The following is a 12314-nucleotide window of genomic DNA, read 5'->3' as shown; positions in this document are numbered from 1 at the left end:
GTTGGTTTTCTGGTACAGACATGTTCTCATTTGAAGCTCACAACAGCCATATTCAAGCAAATGAGGAAACACTCTCTTTGAAGCAAAGTAATTTCTTAACAGTTACACAGAGAGTAAATGGCAAGATCAGTATTCAAAACAGTATCTGTTTGGGTTCAGCACCAGGGAACCTCCCCATTCCACCATGGTGCCGCACAGGCTCACTCAGCAACACTGACAAAACGCTCCCACACACTTGTGAGGAACACAAAGAAAATGTCGCTGCTGCAAAATATAGAAGTTCAAAGATGCTGTGACTTTCACTAAATCGCCTGGATTGTGAATGCAGGAAGCAAAATATACCTGGATTTCCTAGCACTGGGTCCAGAACTCATGCACTACAGCACATGCAGCAGTGTGCACAGAGGCAGGCACACACAAACCCACATGTGCATGCACACACAGAGAGTAACAGAAGCTCAACTTTACAACTGCAAACTACTGATAATGCCAGAGAAGAAATGCGTCACCTTACACTGAAGAAGCTGTGAAAGCAGAAAAATCAATCAACCGTTTTAATAAAAAATGTGAGAAACTGAGAAGATGAGCTATGGTGCAATCACTTCGGGCAGATCTGGCTGTTTTGCTATTAATCATTTCTCTACTGTGCAGTCAGCAGAACTTTATTTAAGTCTATTCAGTGCTTTGTTGGGTCCACTTCAGAGGCACTGTGACCAAGTGGGATGAGATTATAAAACCATCACTGTATCCTAAGGAGTGGGAACGGTGCTCATAATTGCAGTCTTCAAGTAGAAAAGATTAACCCTGAAAAAAGACAATCATTTTCCCCAAGGCTGGAATATTGAAATTTCCTGACATGACAACTGACATTCTAACAATTACAAATCTCAGACTTAAGATAAAATCTCATACCGCATCTGGAATCAATCTTCAATCACTACCTTTCTGTTTTAAGAAACAGTTCGAATAAGATTAGATTAATACCTTATAACTAGGGTCTTAAGTTTTCTTGTCTTCTGCTCCCAAACTAATTCGGGGATGTCAGTGACTGCCTCAGATGCCTTGAGACTGTTCCCTCCTGGTGTCTGATTCTGCTAGTTACTGAGTTATCTAGAGAGAATAGGGAGCATTTTCTTTCTTTTTTTAAAAAATATTTTATTTATTTATTTGACAGAGAGAGACACAGTGAGAGAGGGAACACAAGCAGGGGGAGTGGGAGAGGGAGAAGCAGGCTTCCCGCCGAGCAGGGAGCCCGATGTGGGGCTCGATCCCAGGACCCTGGGATCATGACCTGAGCCGAAGGTAGACGCTTAATGACTGAGCCACCCAGGCGCCACTAGGAAGCATTTTCTACCAAGCCTCTTAAACTGACACACATGAGCCAACTGAAACCCTAAAACATCCAAGATCTTGAAGAAAAGGCCTATGCATTGGAAGACACTAGTCAAAAAAAAGTAATAATGCCTTCAAGGACCCATCACCACTAACCCCTCAGTGGTACACTCTCTAGGTCCAAGCATCCCCCCGGGAATGGATATAGCTGTGGTGCATCCAATGTCGATGACCCTTCTTGAACCAAGTTTGACTGCCATTAGGTTCCCAACATCAGGAGCTTGTCCAAGGTGGATATGTAAAGTCTCATCATCAACCCAGAGAGCATGAATAGGGTCCCTTCTCTAAATATCATATTCCCTCCTAAGACAGAGCCACCTAAAGCAAGGGTTTTCTTTGCATTAGATCAATTGTTTTCTATTGCTTAGTGAAGGAAAAACCCCAAACATAAAAACAAAAGGATCCATTTGCTGAGGAGAAGAATATTTTATCTTCTTCCTTTCATTCCAATACTAAGCATCTTTAACTCTTTATGACTCCCTCCCCTTATACTCTGCCCCAAGGTTGAGATAATCATAACACTTTATAAGACATTTTGTATCCTACGAGTTTGCTATCCTGATACTTCAGTGGCCCTGGCCGTGGGCTTTACTGGCCTCTGCACATTTGCATGCTGTGCTATCCTACCCTGAGTTCGGTCTTCCTCTGCCATTTCGAAGCACTGTGCTCTCTCTACCTCCCCAAGAGGCTCCTCTTTCCAATTTGTGACCTACTTTCTCTGCAACTGCAGCGCCAAAAAGACCTCATGACTCTCTAAGACCCTAAGTGTCCTCACCTTTAGCAAAATCATCCCAGGAAAAGACCTCACTAACCGCACTCCAGGTCTTCTAAGGGTGCCCATCTTGGCCCACTGGTCACAAAACCTGAGACTTCACTAGTCCTAGATCCCTCTGGTTTTTCACTGTCAAATCCTCCAACCAGTCTAGCCTCAGGACCAGTGGTGTTGAGAAGTTAACTATTAAATATTTCTGACCTCACAAACACAGATAGCGTGATATGACTGAATCACTGTCAGTATCTTCTAAGTCTGTTGGACAGTATTCAGGTCCTTAAGCATGCAGATAAATGCTATTCATCTCAGTCCTATTGTTCGGGGTGCAAAAGAATCTCTTTTGGATAAAAGGTGAGAAAGATTATTCTCTAGAAAACTATCCTTTCTATAGCTTTCTCCTTTTTCCCCTTTCCAAAGTATCTATTTGCCATGTGTAGTATACCCAGGCAAAACTGTGACTTCCTATTTGGAATAGGTGAGTAGAGCACAGAAAGAATATTTTCACATAAATTAAATCTTCTGATTCCTTTCATCAGCCTTTTCCAAAACATGAATTACATTACATAGACCAAATGATGAGTTTCTACACAAAATGAGTTTTATATATCAATTTTATATAGATCATCAATTTTATATAGATCAGTAAAAGCATATTCATTCAGATCCCATTAACTTGATATTTCTCATGAAGTAGGTTTCACTGTATTCTGTGAAAAATCATTGTCCTAAGCAAATGAAGACAAAATAAGAAGTGGGTAATATATGACATCAATCTTCAATCTCGGGCACCTGGGTGGCTCAGTTGGTTAAGCGACTGCCTTCAGCTCAGGTCATGATCCTGGAGTCCCGGGATCGGGTCCTGCATCAGGCTCCCTGCTCAGTGGGGAATCTGCTTCTCTCTCTGACCCTCCCCCCTCTCATGTGCTCTCTCTGTCTCTCTCATTCTCACTCCCTTAAACAAATAAATAAAATCTTTAAAAAAATAAATCTTCAATCTCTTCTAACTACATTTTTTCAAGAGTTCTAGAATAGTCAGTATACACATATTACAAAGTTCTTCATTCATCCAATCACTGTTATTTTGTTTGTGCCAAACATCTACCCTCAAGGAATTCACAATCTGGTAACTACATACTACAAATTACCCTAGAAATCATTCTTACGGTGGGATTAAATTATCTAACATTAAAGACTTTTGTATGTAATAAAGTCACTATACAATCAGTTGTGAAACATAACAATAAATACCCTATGACTTCATGACAGCCTCAGAACTAGAACATTCCTGATATCCCTATATTAACCTGCAAGCACCTTTCTTATCCCCTCATCTGTCTCTTCCCACACCCCCACCAGAACTAACCACTATCCTGAAACTTGTATTTATCATTCCTTTGCTTTTCTTATAGTATTACTCAATATGTATGTATTCTTAAACATTAAATTAAGTTTTGCTTATTTATAAACATTTTTAAAATTAAGTTGTATTAAGTTATATGGATTCTTTTGTGACCTGCTCTTTTTCATTCAATATTATGTTTTTAAGATTCATCCATGCTATAGCTGTGTAGCTATGATTTGTTCATTGTCACTACCATATAATATTCCATTTATTAATCTATTCTGATGGTGATGAACATTTGGCTGTTTCCAATAATTTTCTATTATAAATAACAGTGCTGACACTGCTATGAACATCCTTGCATGTGTGTGGTGTTTATATGCATGAGTTTCTCTAAAATATACCTAGGAAAGTGCTGGACTATATTCACATTTACAATATAATCCTAAAGATCATTTCGAAAATGGCTGTACCAATTTATACCTCCCTCAGCAAGGTATAATTTTCCATTGATCCATATCCACTCCAACAGTTGATATTGGCAGATCTGTCTTTTAAATTTTGCCAATTTAGAGAATATGTAATGTCATATCTTCGTGGTTTTAATTGATATTACCTTGATCATCAATAAAATTGAGCACATAATTATATGTTTCCAGGCCATTTGGATTGCTTTTGTAAATGTCTATCTAAGCCTTTTGTTAATTTTATGTCAGCTTGTCTTCTTATTGATTTGGAGGTATTATTTATTGATAAATAAAATCGTATTGATTTGCAGGTACGAGTCCTGTGTCAGTTACATATGTTACAAATTACATCTCTTGATTTGTGACTTGTGTTTTCATCCTCTTTATGGTGCCTTTTGTTGAATAAAAGTTCTTCCTCTTAATGTAATTGAATTTATTGGTCTTTTCTTTCATGGTTAATGCTTTTTATGTTTTAAGAAATCATACCCACCTCTGAAGCAAAAGAGGTAAGAAATCATTCCTTTGATTTACTAATTATTTGTCCTTAAAAATTATATAATTTAATTTCTTTGAATGTATTCTATAATTTTAACCAGTATTTGGGATTCATAGGACCACCTGAATCACAATCACCTAAGTGTTTTTAAAATGCTGACTCATTAATGGGCGGGGGATGGGTTAAATAGGCGATGGGGATTAAGGAGTACACCTGTTGTGATGAGCACCAGTTGATATATGGAAGTATTGAATCACTATATTGTACAACTGAATCTAATATTACCTGTATGTTAACTAACTGGAATTTAAATTAAAACTTTAAAAAATAATACAAAATGTTAACTTATTGTTAATTTTTTTTCAACAAATATTTATTACATAACTTTTATATGGACAGGGCTGTTCTAAGACTGAGAATACAGAAGTAGACAAAACGAACAAAATATCTCTGATACTCTGTGGTTTACATGTATGGGAGAGAAAGAAAATAAGCAATAAATGGGTAAAATTCATGTATGCCTTCTCTGTATTTGTCTTCCTCCTTTTCCTTCTCTATTCTGGGACCCCTAGCTTTTCTGACTGTTCTGCTACGACAATCTTCGCACGTGTTATCAGAAAACTGAAGCTATGACATATGTTTAGCCTTGAGGACTTAATCCTAAGGAGAGCTGCTAGCATAAAATGCTAGTGAGTTGTAAACGCTCACTTCTAACACACAGAGCAAGTTGTTTCAATTACGTATTTCTCTGAACTTGGCAGAAGCTCACCATCTTGACTGATTTGACTGTCTGAATACCTGATCATACTAATAAATGCACCAAGGCCCTTGCTTTTTTAAAAAAATAATAAGCTTTTTTTCTTATTTGAAAAAAACTTGTTGCTTTAATGGCAAATTTAGATCTTACATTTTGGATTTACAATAAAATATTATAGTATCTTTGGATGACTATGGAAACTGCACTTTGGGAAAGCTCTAAGTTGGAATCAAGACAGAGAAAGAGTATTCATATCAAATATTGTTTAAGGCTTCTGTACAGATTGTCTCTCTGCAACTTAGCCCCCAAATGCCCGTTATGCTCTCACCTGCATCTAAGGGGATAATAGCCTGAGAACTATATTTCCCCAAATCCCCACAACAGAGTTCTGGGTTAGAGATTGCCAATAAGAGGATGAGATTCAAAGGTAGGAGAGAGGAAAGCCAACTCATTTGTTCCCTAGCTACATTGGACACGGGCCCCTGCAGATGCGGGATTTTGCAAGCACCTCTATACATTTTCTCATGCATTTCCCAACTTGGTGCTGCAGGTTTGTAAAGTTCCTGCAATTTGCTAATGCTGAACTTGGCAGAAAGCTGAAAGCTGCTGGTGAAGCTGAGATCTAGCAATAGCCTTCCTTGACATTCTATACCCCCAGTTCTTCTAATGGTTGTAAAAGCACCTAATTACCTATATTAAATCCGCCTCTTGCTCATGATACCTAGAGTGGTTTCTGTTTTCTAAACTAAATCCTGAATAATACAGCATCTCATTCCACTTCCTTTTGCTTTTTTCTTGTTTTCTAAATCCCCTAATCATGATTAGTTTGATCAACAGCCTTCAAACACAGATGACAGCCCGCCACCAAACCAGATTCCTGAACTGGAGACCTGAAGCCCCAGAAAATCTAACCTTTAAGTAAATTGATTGGGAGCCCAATAGATCCTTTGAACCATAGAGAAAACAAACATTAACATGAGAAGCTATATTTCATTTCATTAGTATTGTGGTCATAAAATTCTGACAATATGTAGGAACTTCTATTTATTAATATGTATGTGCAAGTACGAAGGTGGCCTTTTTGAGAATTATGTATTTTGAGCATCTGATCAGGTAATTAAACCTACTAAACTTTAAAGGTCATATCACTACTAAAGGCCAATTTACTGAACATTCAGAACATGCCTTACAATTTAGCAACTGTGTTAGTTTCCTAGGGCTGCCAAAATGAAGTGCCATAAACTGAGTGACTTAACAGAAATGTATTGTCCCACAGAAGTCTGAGATTAAGGTGTCAGCAGGGCCATGCTCCCTCTGATGGGAGTGTGAAGGCACTAGGAAAAGATCTGCTCTTGGCCTCTCTCCTAACTTCTGCTGGTTTGCTGGCAGTCTTTGTTGTCACTTGGCTTGTGGGCTATCACCCCAGTCTCTGCCTTCATCTTCACGTGGTGCTTTTCCCGGTGTGTATCTATGTCTGTGACCACACTTCTCCCTTGTTATAAGAACACCAGTCATATTGGATTAGGGCCCACCTTAATTATCTCATTTTAGTTTGATGATCTCTGTAAAGACCTATCTCCAAATGAGGTTCCATTCTGAGGTACTAGCAGTTAGAACTCTAACATATCTTTTTGGAGGGACACAATTCAACCTGTACCAGCATCCTTTAGAATTGTCTCTTGATAGTGTCCTCAAGGCAAAACATCACCAATACATCACAAGCCACAGTCCGAACCCAATAAAATCCTAACAATTAAACATAAGTAGAGCTTAGTCTTTTTTCTTCCCATATGTCACTCAATTGAAAAGATTGCCTGCCAACTCCAGATGACCTTGATCTTTTCTGTTTCATACTGTACATTTAGATCTTTTCTTTAATTATAAAAACAATATATGATCATAAAAATTCAAGCCATTTAGAAGTGAACAAACCAAATATCTTTTCCAGCCTCCTCTCCACCCCACCTCAAGTCCCATGTCACAGAAACGTTCCATTCAGAGTACTTTCTTCCAGATCTTTTTTTTTTTTTTTTTAAAGATTTTATTTATTTATTTGACAGAGAGAGACACAGCGAGAGAGGGAACACAAGCAGGGGGAGTGGGAGAGGGAGAAGCAGGCTTCCGGCAGAGCAGGGAGCCCGATGCGGGGCTCAATCCCAGGACCCTGGGATCATGACCTGAGCCGAAGGCAGACGCTTAACGACTGAGCCACCCAGGCGCCCCCAGATCTTTTTAATACATGCACATATAAAACATTTTTCTCTTTTGTGCTTACCTGAATTTTCTAACATGTCTGAACGAACACATATGGCTTACCTAAAAAAGAAAAAATAGAAGCTTTTAAAAAATGAAGTGGAAATTTTATTCCAAGTTATCTTAAGTGTATCTCTAGAATTTTAGGCAAAAACCAGGAGAGAAATCCCTTAGTAGGGAGAAAGGCAGCTTATTTGTCTGCATATTGCAAAAGAAATGCCTCAAGTTCATTATCAGTTCAGTTATTCAACTGGGAAGGAACCAACTAGCGCAGTTTCTGGCACACAATAGCTGCTCAATAAATATTAATTAATTAATTAATTAATTAATAAGACAAAAAAGTATTCTCCAGGAAACATCTTTTGGGACCGGAAAGTCTGGACTAGGAATCTGAGAGGGCACAGGTGGTGTTGTCATTGCTTCTTCCAAGGAACAGTTGGGAGCTTCAAAGAGAAAGGAGGCTATGTGAGGTTAAAGGCTGGCTATGCAGATGGTGTTAAAGAAGGGAATTTAGATTTCTGGACTGCAATCTGAAGCACCAAAATGATAAGCTCTGGGCTAGAAATGCAGCACATGTGAATAGTACAGGGAAGCATATGTTTGTACAAAAATGAACTACAAATCTGAGTAAAGGGTCTTGAAAATGGAGAAGACCTAGACACTGGCTGAAGCTTTGCCTCAGTTCAGCATAATTAAACCAAATCACTGAGCCACTTTCATCCAAGTCACTTTTTAAATGAAAACACAACGTCCACAAAGGCTTCTAATCTTAATATTCAACGTTATCTACCAAGGAGAGAGAAAAATTATAAAGCGACGTATGTAACCATCTACTAAGGAGACCTAGCCAGCATGACATGGTAGGAATTACGATAATCTCCAAGGTACCTGTCCACGAGACAATATTAACAACAGACTCACAGATAATAGTCTCAGATGATTATACACCATCACATAGGGTGGGGGTAGAGAAAAAAGAAATTTTGATATTCTTTCAAACAAAGACAAATGCAACATTCTGGTTGTCTCAGACTTGGTAGGCGGCTGCAAAAAATGGAATATAGTGGTTTATATGAAGGAAGGAGAGGCAGAATTTCGTTTGGTGTAAATAAGACATACACTTGCTTGGAGATTCTTAATGCGAGGATAAAAACACCCGAAAGAATATAGGGTAAGGATAAGAGAAGAAATCAACTCCAACAATTCGTTTGTTCCTTCCTTCATTCAACCTAGATGGTATTCGAAACATTTAACTGGTTTGGTACAACCAAGCAGAATGTACCCTTTGGCCAATCAGAAGCAAGCCAGCTGTAAACAAATGGTATAAAGACAGGAGGCACCTGGTGCACAGATGCTGGCCACCGACCATCCCTCCATTCAGCAACTGAATACATAAGAACAGTGGTGTGTGCGCGTATGTGTAAAAACTTATGGGACACTTTTAATCACGTGTAATCCCCCCTTATGTGACATCCTCGGTCCAAATTATTGTTAAAATTGTAAGACTACGTATTTTCTCTTCCAAGAAAAAGTTCTGAAATTTGCATTTAATTTAAAAACTCATTTTACTGTAACTATTTGGTTTAATCCTGTTTTGACTGGTTTCAAATATCTTTTATGCCATGTTTTGCTCATTCTTGGGTCCCTGGAGTAAAGCATCCAATAGTTTTAAGTGTTTCTCTACACTTTGCATAAGTGAGAATGTGTTTCTCTTGCTTTTACATAGGAAACCTAACTTAAATAGGTATTAAATTTGTGAAGTCTCAAAAGTTACCTCATAGAAATTTGAAATCAATGTCCCATTGTTCTCCAGCACTTATCATCCCTAAGAATTCTGAGCCAGCCAGATTTTTACTCCTTTGCAGGAAAACATTATATACATTGAGATTTTTCTCTTCGTCTGAGTATATTTTACCAGCAAGTATCTAGATGTGATTTTCTTTTTTTTTTTATTTACTTATTCTCTTTTTTCATTTTTATAGATTCCCTTCAGGAAACATTTCTGCTTTAATGACTCTGTTAATGCTTGTTTCTATTTCTCCGTCTATCCTTATGCTATTCTTTTCTTTTTCAAAAGAGCTATAACTCTTATGAACAAATAGTTTTTTAAGATATATATATTGTAAATATGCGTATGTATACATACACATGATATATATATATGCATAATTTTAGCATCATAATTTACATATGCACATAATTTTTAGCCTCAGCCTCTGAACCAGGCCATTTCCTTTCTTCCTTTCCCTGGCTCTGCCACAATTTTTCCATTGGTTTCATGTTGTGTGACAGATGTTGCTGAGGTGGTTGTTGCTGTTGTTTTCATCAGATGAGGAGCAGTCTGATCGGACATGTTTGTCAGCAGACAGCTTTTTTTTTGGATCTCCTTGACTTTGTTCAGTATATGTTTGTGTGATGATCAAATCCCCTCTCGGATCTAAAATGAAGGGCATGTACCCAGTCATGGCTGGCAAGTGGTAGATTTGGGATGAAAACACAGCTCTTTTGACTTCATATTTTTTCCCAATGCTACAGCATAAGAAGAGTCAGATGTACTCAGATATGATAGATGAAGCAGTGATGGCAATATTTACAAAGATATGCCTATGTAGGTGTATATGTAAATAATTTACATAATTCATAATGACAGTCTTTCTATAATAAAAGAAGATTCAAAATAACACTAAAATCAAAGATGACATAGTAAAATATATTGTTATTGGGATAGTATAAGCAGAAAGTTCCTTTCAGCTTATCGAGAGTAACCCAAAAGGCTCTATACATTGAAGGAAATTGAAGAAATTCTTTCATATTCATAACACATGCTTGATAATCTTCCCCCCTTTGGCTTTCTTACTTGCCCTAAAAGAGCCTGTAGAGTTACATAATTGCAAAATGAAATGCAGCATGAAGAGTGATTTTCCATTTTATGCCATCCACTGATTGAGTGATCCAGTTTACAGCAGTGTCAACAGTCATTAAGAAAAGTCAGAGATTAGATACTGTATAAAAACAGACTAAGCAAATGAATAAGTAGCTTAAATAGCTTTTAGAACTTGCTGATACTTAATAATGAGATTTTATAATGAAATTTAAAACTAAATCACCTGTAAATAATGATATTAGTAATGCACAAAACTATGGCACTGCCATGCATTTCCTATATGCCTTCTATGGTACTTCGGTAGCAAGTCCTTTATATTACACGTATTTACAGTCTTGACTCTGAGGGATCATTGTCATAGGATCACGCTGAACTCTTCAATTTTATGGAGAAAAGTCTGGAAGCCACTCATATGACTCCATAGCCCCACTCACCAGAATCTCACTAAATATTTAATAAGCAACAAATTGTTAAAAAGCCAGTTAGCATGGGGCACCTGGCTCAGTCGGTTAAGCATCTCTTTTTTTTTTAAAGATTTTATCTCTGTATGTATGTATTTATTTATTTATTTGACAGAGAGAGACAGAGACAAAGAGCACACACAGGGAGAAGCAGACTCCCCACTGAGCAGGGAGCCCAATGAGGGGCTCGATCCCAGAACCCTAGGATCATGACCTGAGCCAAGGCAGGCGCTTAACGGACTGAGCCACCCAGGCGCCCCATTAGCATCTAACTCTTGATTTTGGCTCCAGTCGTGATCTCAGGGTCCTGGGATCGAGTCCCATGCTCAGCACGGAATCTGCCTGTCCCTCTCCCTTTTCTCCTCCCCATGCTTGTGCTCTCTCTCTCTCAAATAAATAAATAAATAAAACCTTTTTAAAAAAAAAAAAAAGCCAGTTAGCATGACCTCATACTCCTTTTAGAAGTTTAAATCCAAGTCTCTGTCATTTAATTAAACTAAATTAATTAAAGACAACTGCATATTTATATGATTCAGTCACCTAACAACCTATCAGTAACTCACTTCTCAATTCTAAGATTATTTAGTTTATGCTTTTTCATTTTGATTAAAAACAAAATAATTCAAAGAAATCACCCCCCACCCCAAGATTATGTAGGCAAAAATCACTTGGGTTCAGATCCACTGATTTTTTTTAATTACCTTTTTAACCAAATTTTGAGTTTAGTTGACACACAATGTTATATTTGTTTCAGATGTACAACATAGTTATTCAACAACTCTGTATGTTATGTTGTGCCCCCCACAAGTGTAGCTACCAGTTGCCCCCATACAACACTATTATAATGCCACTGACTATATTCCCTACGCTGTACCTTTCATTCCTGTGACTTACTCAATTCCATAGCCTTATCTCCCACTGCCCTTCACCCAATTTGCCCATTCCCCATCTCCCTCCCCTCTGAGAACCATCAGTTTGTTCACTGATTTTTAGGTTCTCTGATTCTGCTTTTTGTTTGTTTGTTTGTTTTTTTAGATTCCACATATAAAGGAAATCATACAGTATTTGTCTTTTTCTGTCTGACTTATTTCACTTAGCATAGTACCCGGTACATCCATCCACATTATTGCAAATGGTAAGATCTCATCCTTTTTATGCCTGCATAATATTCCTGTGTGTGTGTGTGTGTGTGTGTGTGTGTGTGTGTGTGTGGTGTGTTCAACATCTTTATCCATTTAACTATCAATTGACACTGAGGCTGCTCTCATATCTTGGCTATTGTAAATAATGTTGCAATAAACACAGGAGTGGGTTTATCTTTTCGAATTAGTGTTTTCCTTTCCTTTGGGTAAATACTCAGTAGTGGAATTATTGGATCATATAGTAAATTCTATTTTTAATTTTTTGAGGAACCTCCATACTTTTTTCCACAGTGGTTATACGAATTCATATTCCCATTAACAGTGCACGAGGGTTCCTTTTTCTCCACA

General features: G+C 37.7%; 1 long non-coding RNA gene across 3 annotated transcripts in view; it reads right to left on the bottom strand.

Annotated features, from left to right (window-relative positions):
- LOC118524115 (uncharacterized) overlaps window positions 1–12314 on the bottom strand; it is a 271525-nt gene that overhangs the window by 112243 nt on the left and 146968 nt on the right. For all 3 annotated transcript variants that reach the window (XR_013443993.1, XR_004911434.2, XR_004911436.2), the window contains exon 5: window positions 7502–7542. This is a non-coding gene — a long non-coding RNA (uncharacterized LOC118524115). The remainder of the gene's footprint in view (window positions 1–7501; window positions 7543–12314) is intronic.

The sequence above is a fragment of the Halichoerus grypus genome, chromosome 14 (genome assembly GCF_964656455.1).
Source record: "Halichoerus grypus chromosome 14, mHalGry1.hap1.1, whole genome shotgun sequence".
NCBI classification, from domain to species: Eukaryota; Metazoa; Chordata; class Mammalia; order Carnivora; family Phocidae; genus Halichoerus; species Halichoerus grypus.
Note: the sequence above shows the minus strand (reverse complement) of the source record. Positions and strands in the feature narration are given on the sequence as shown.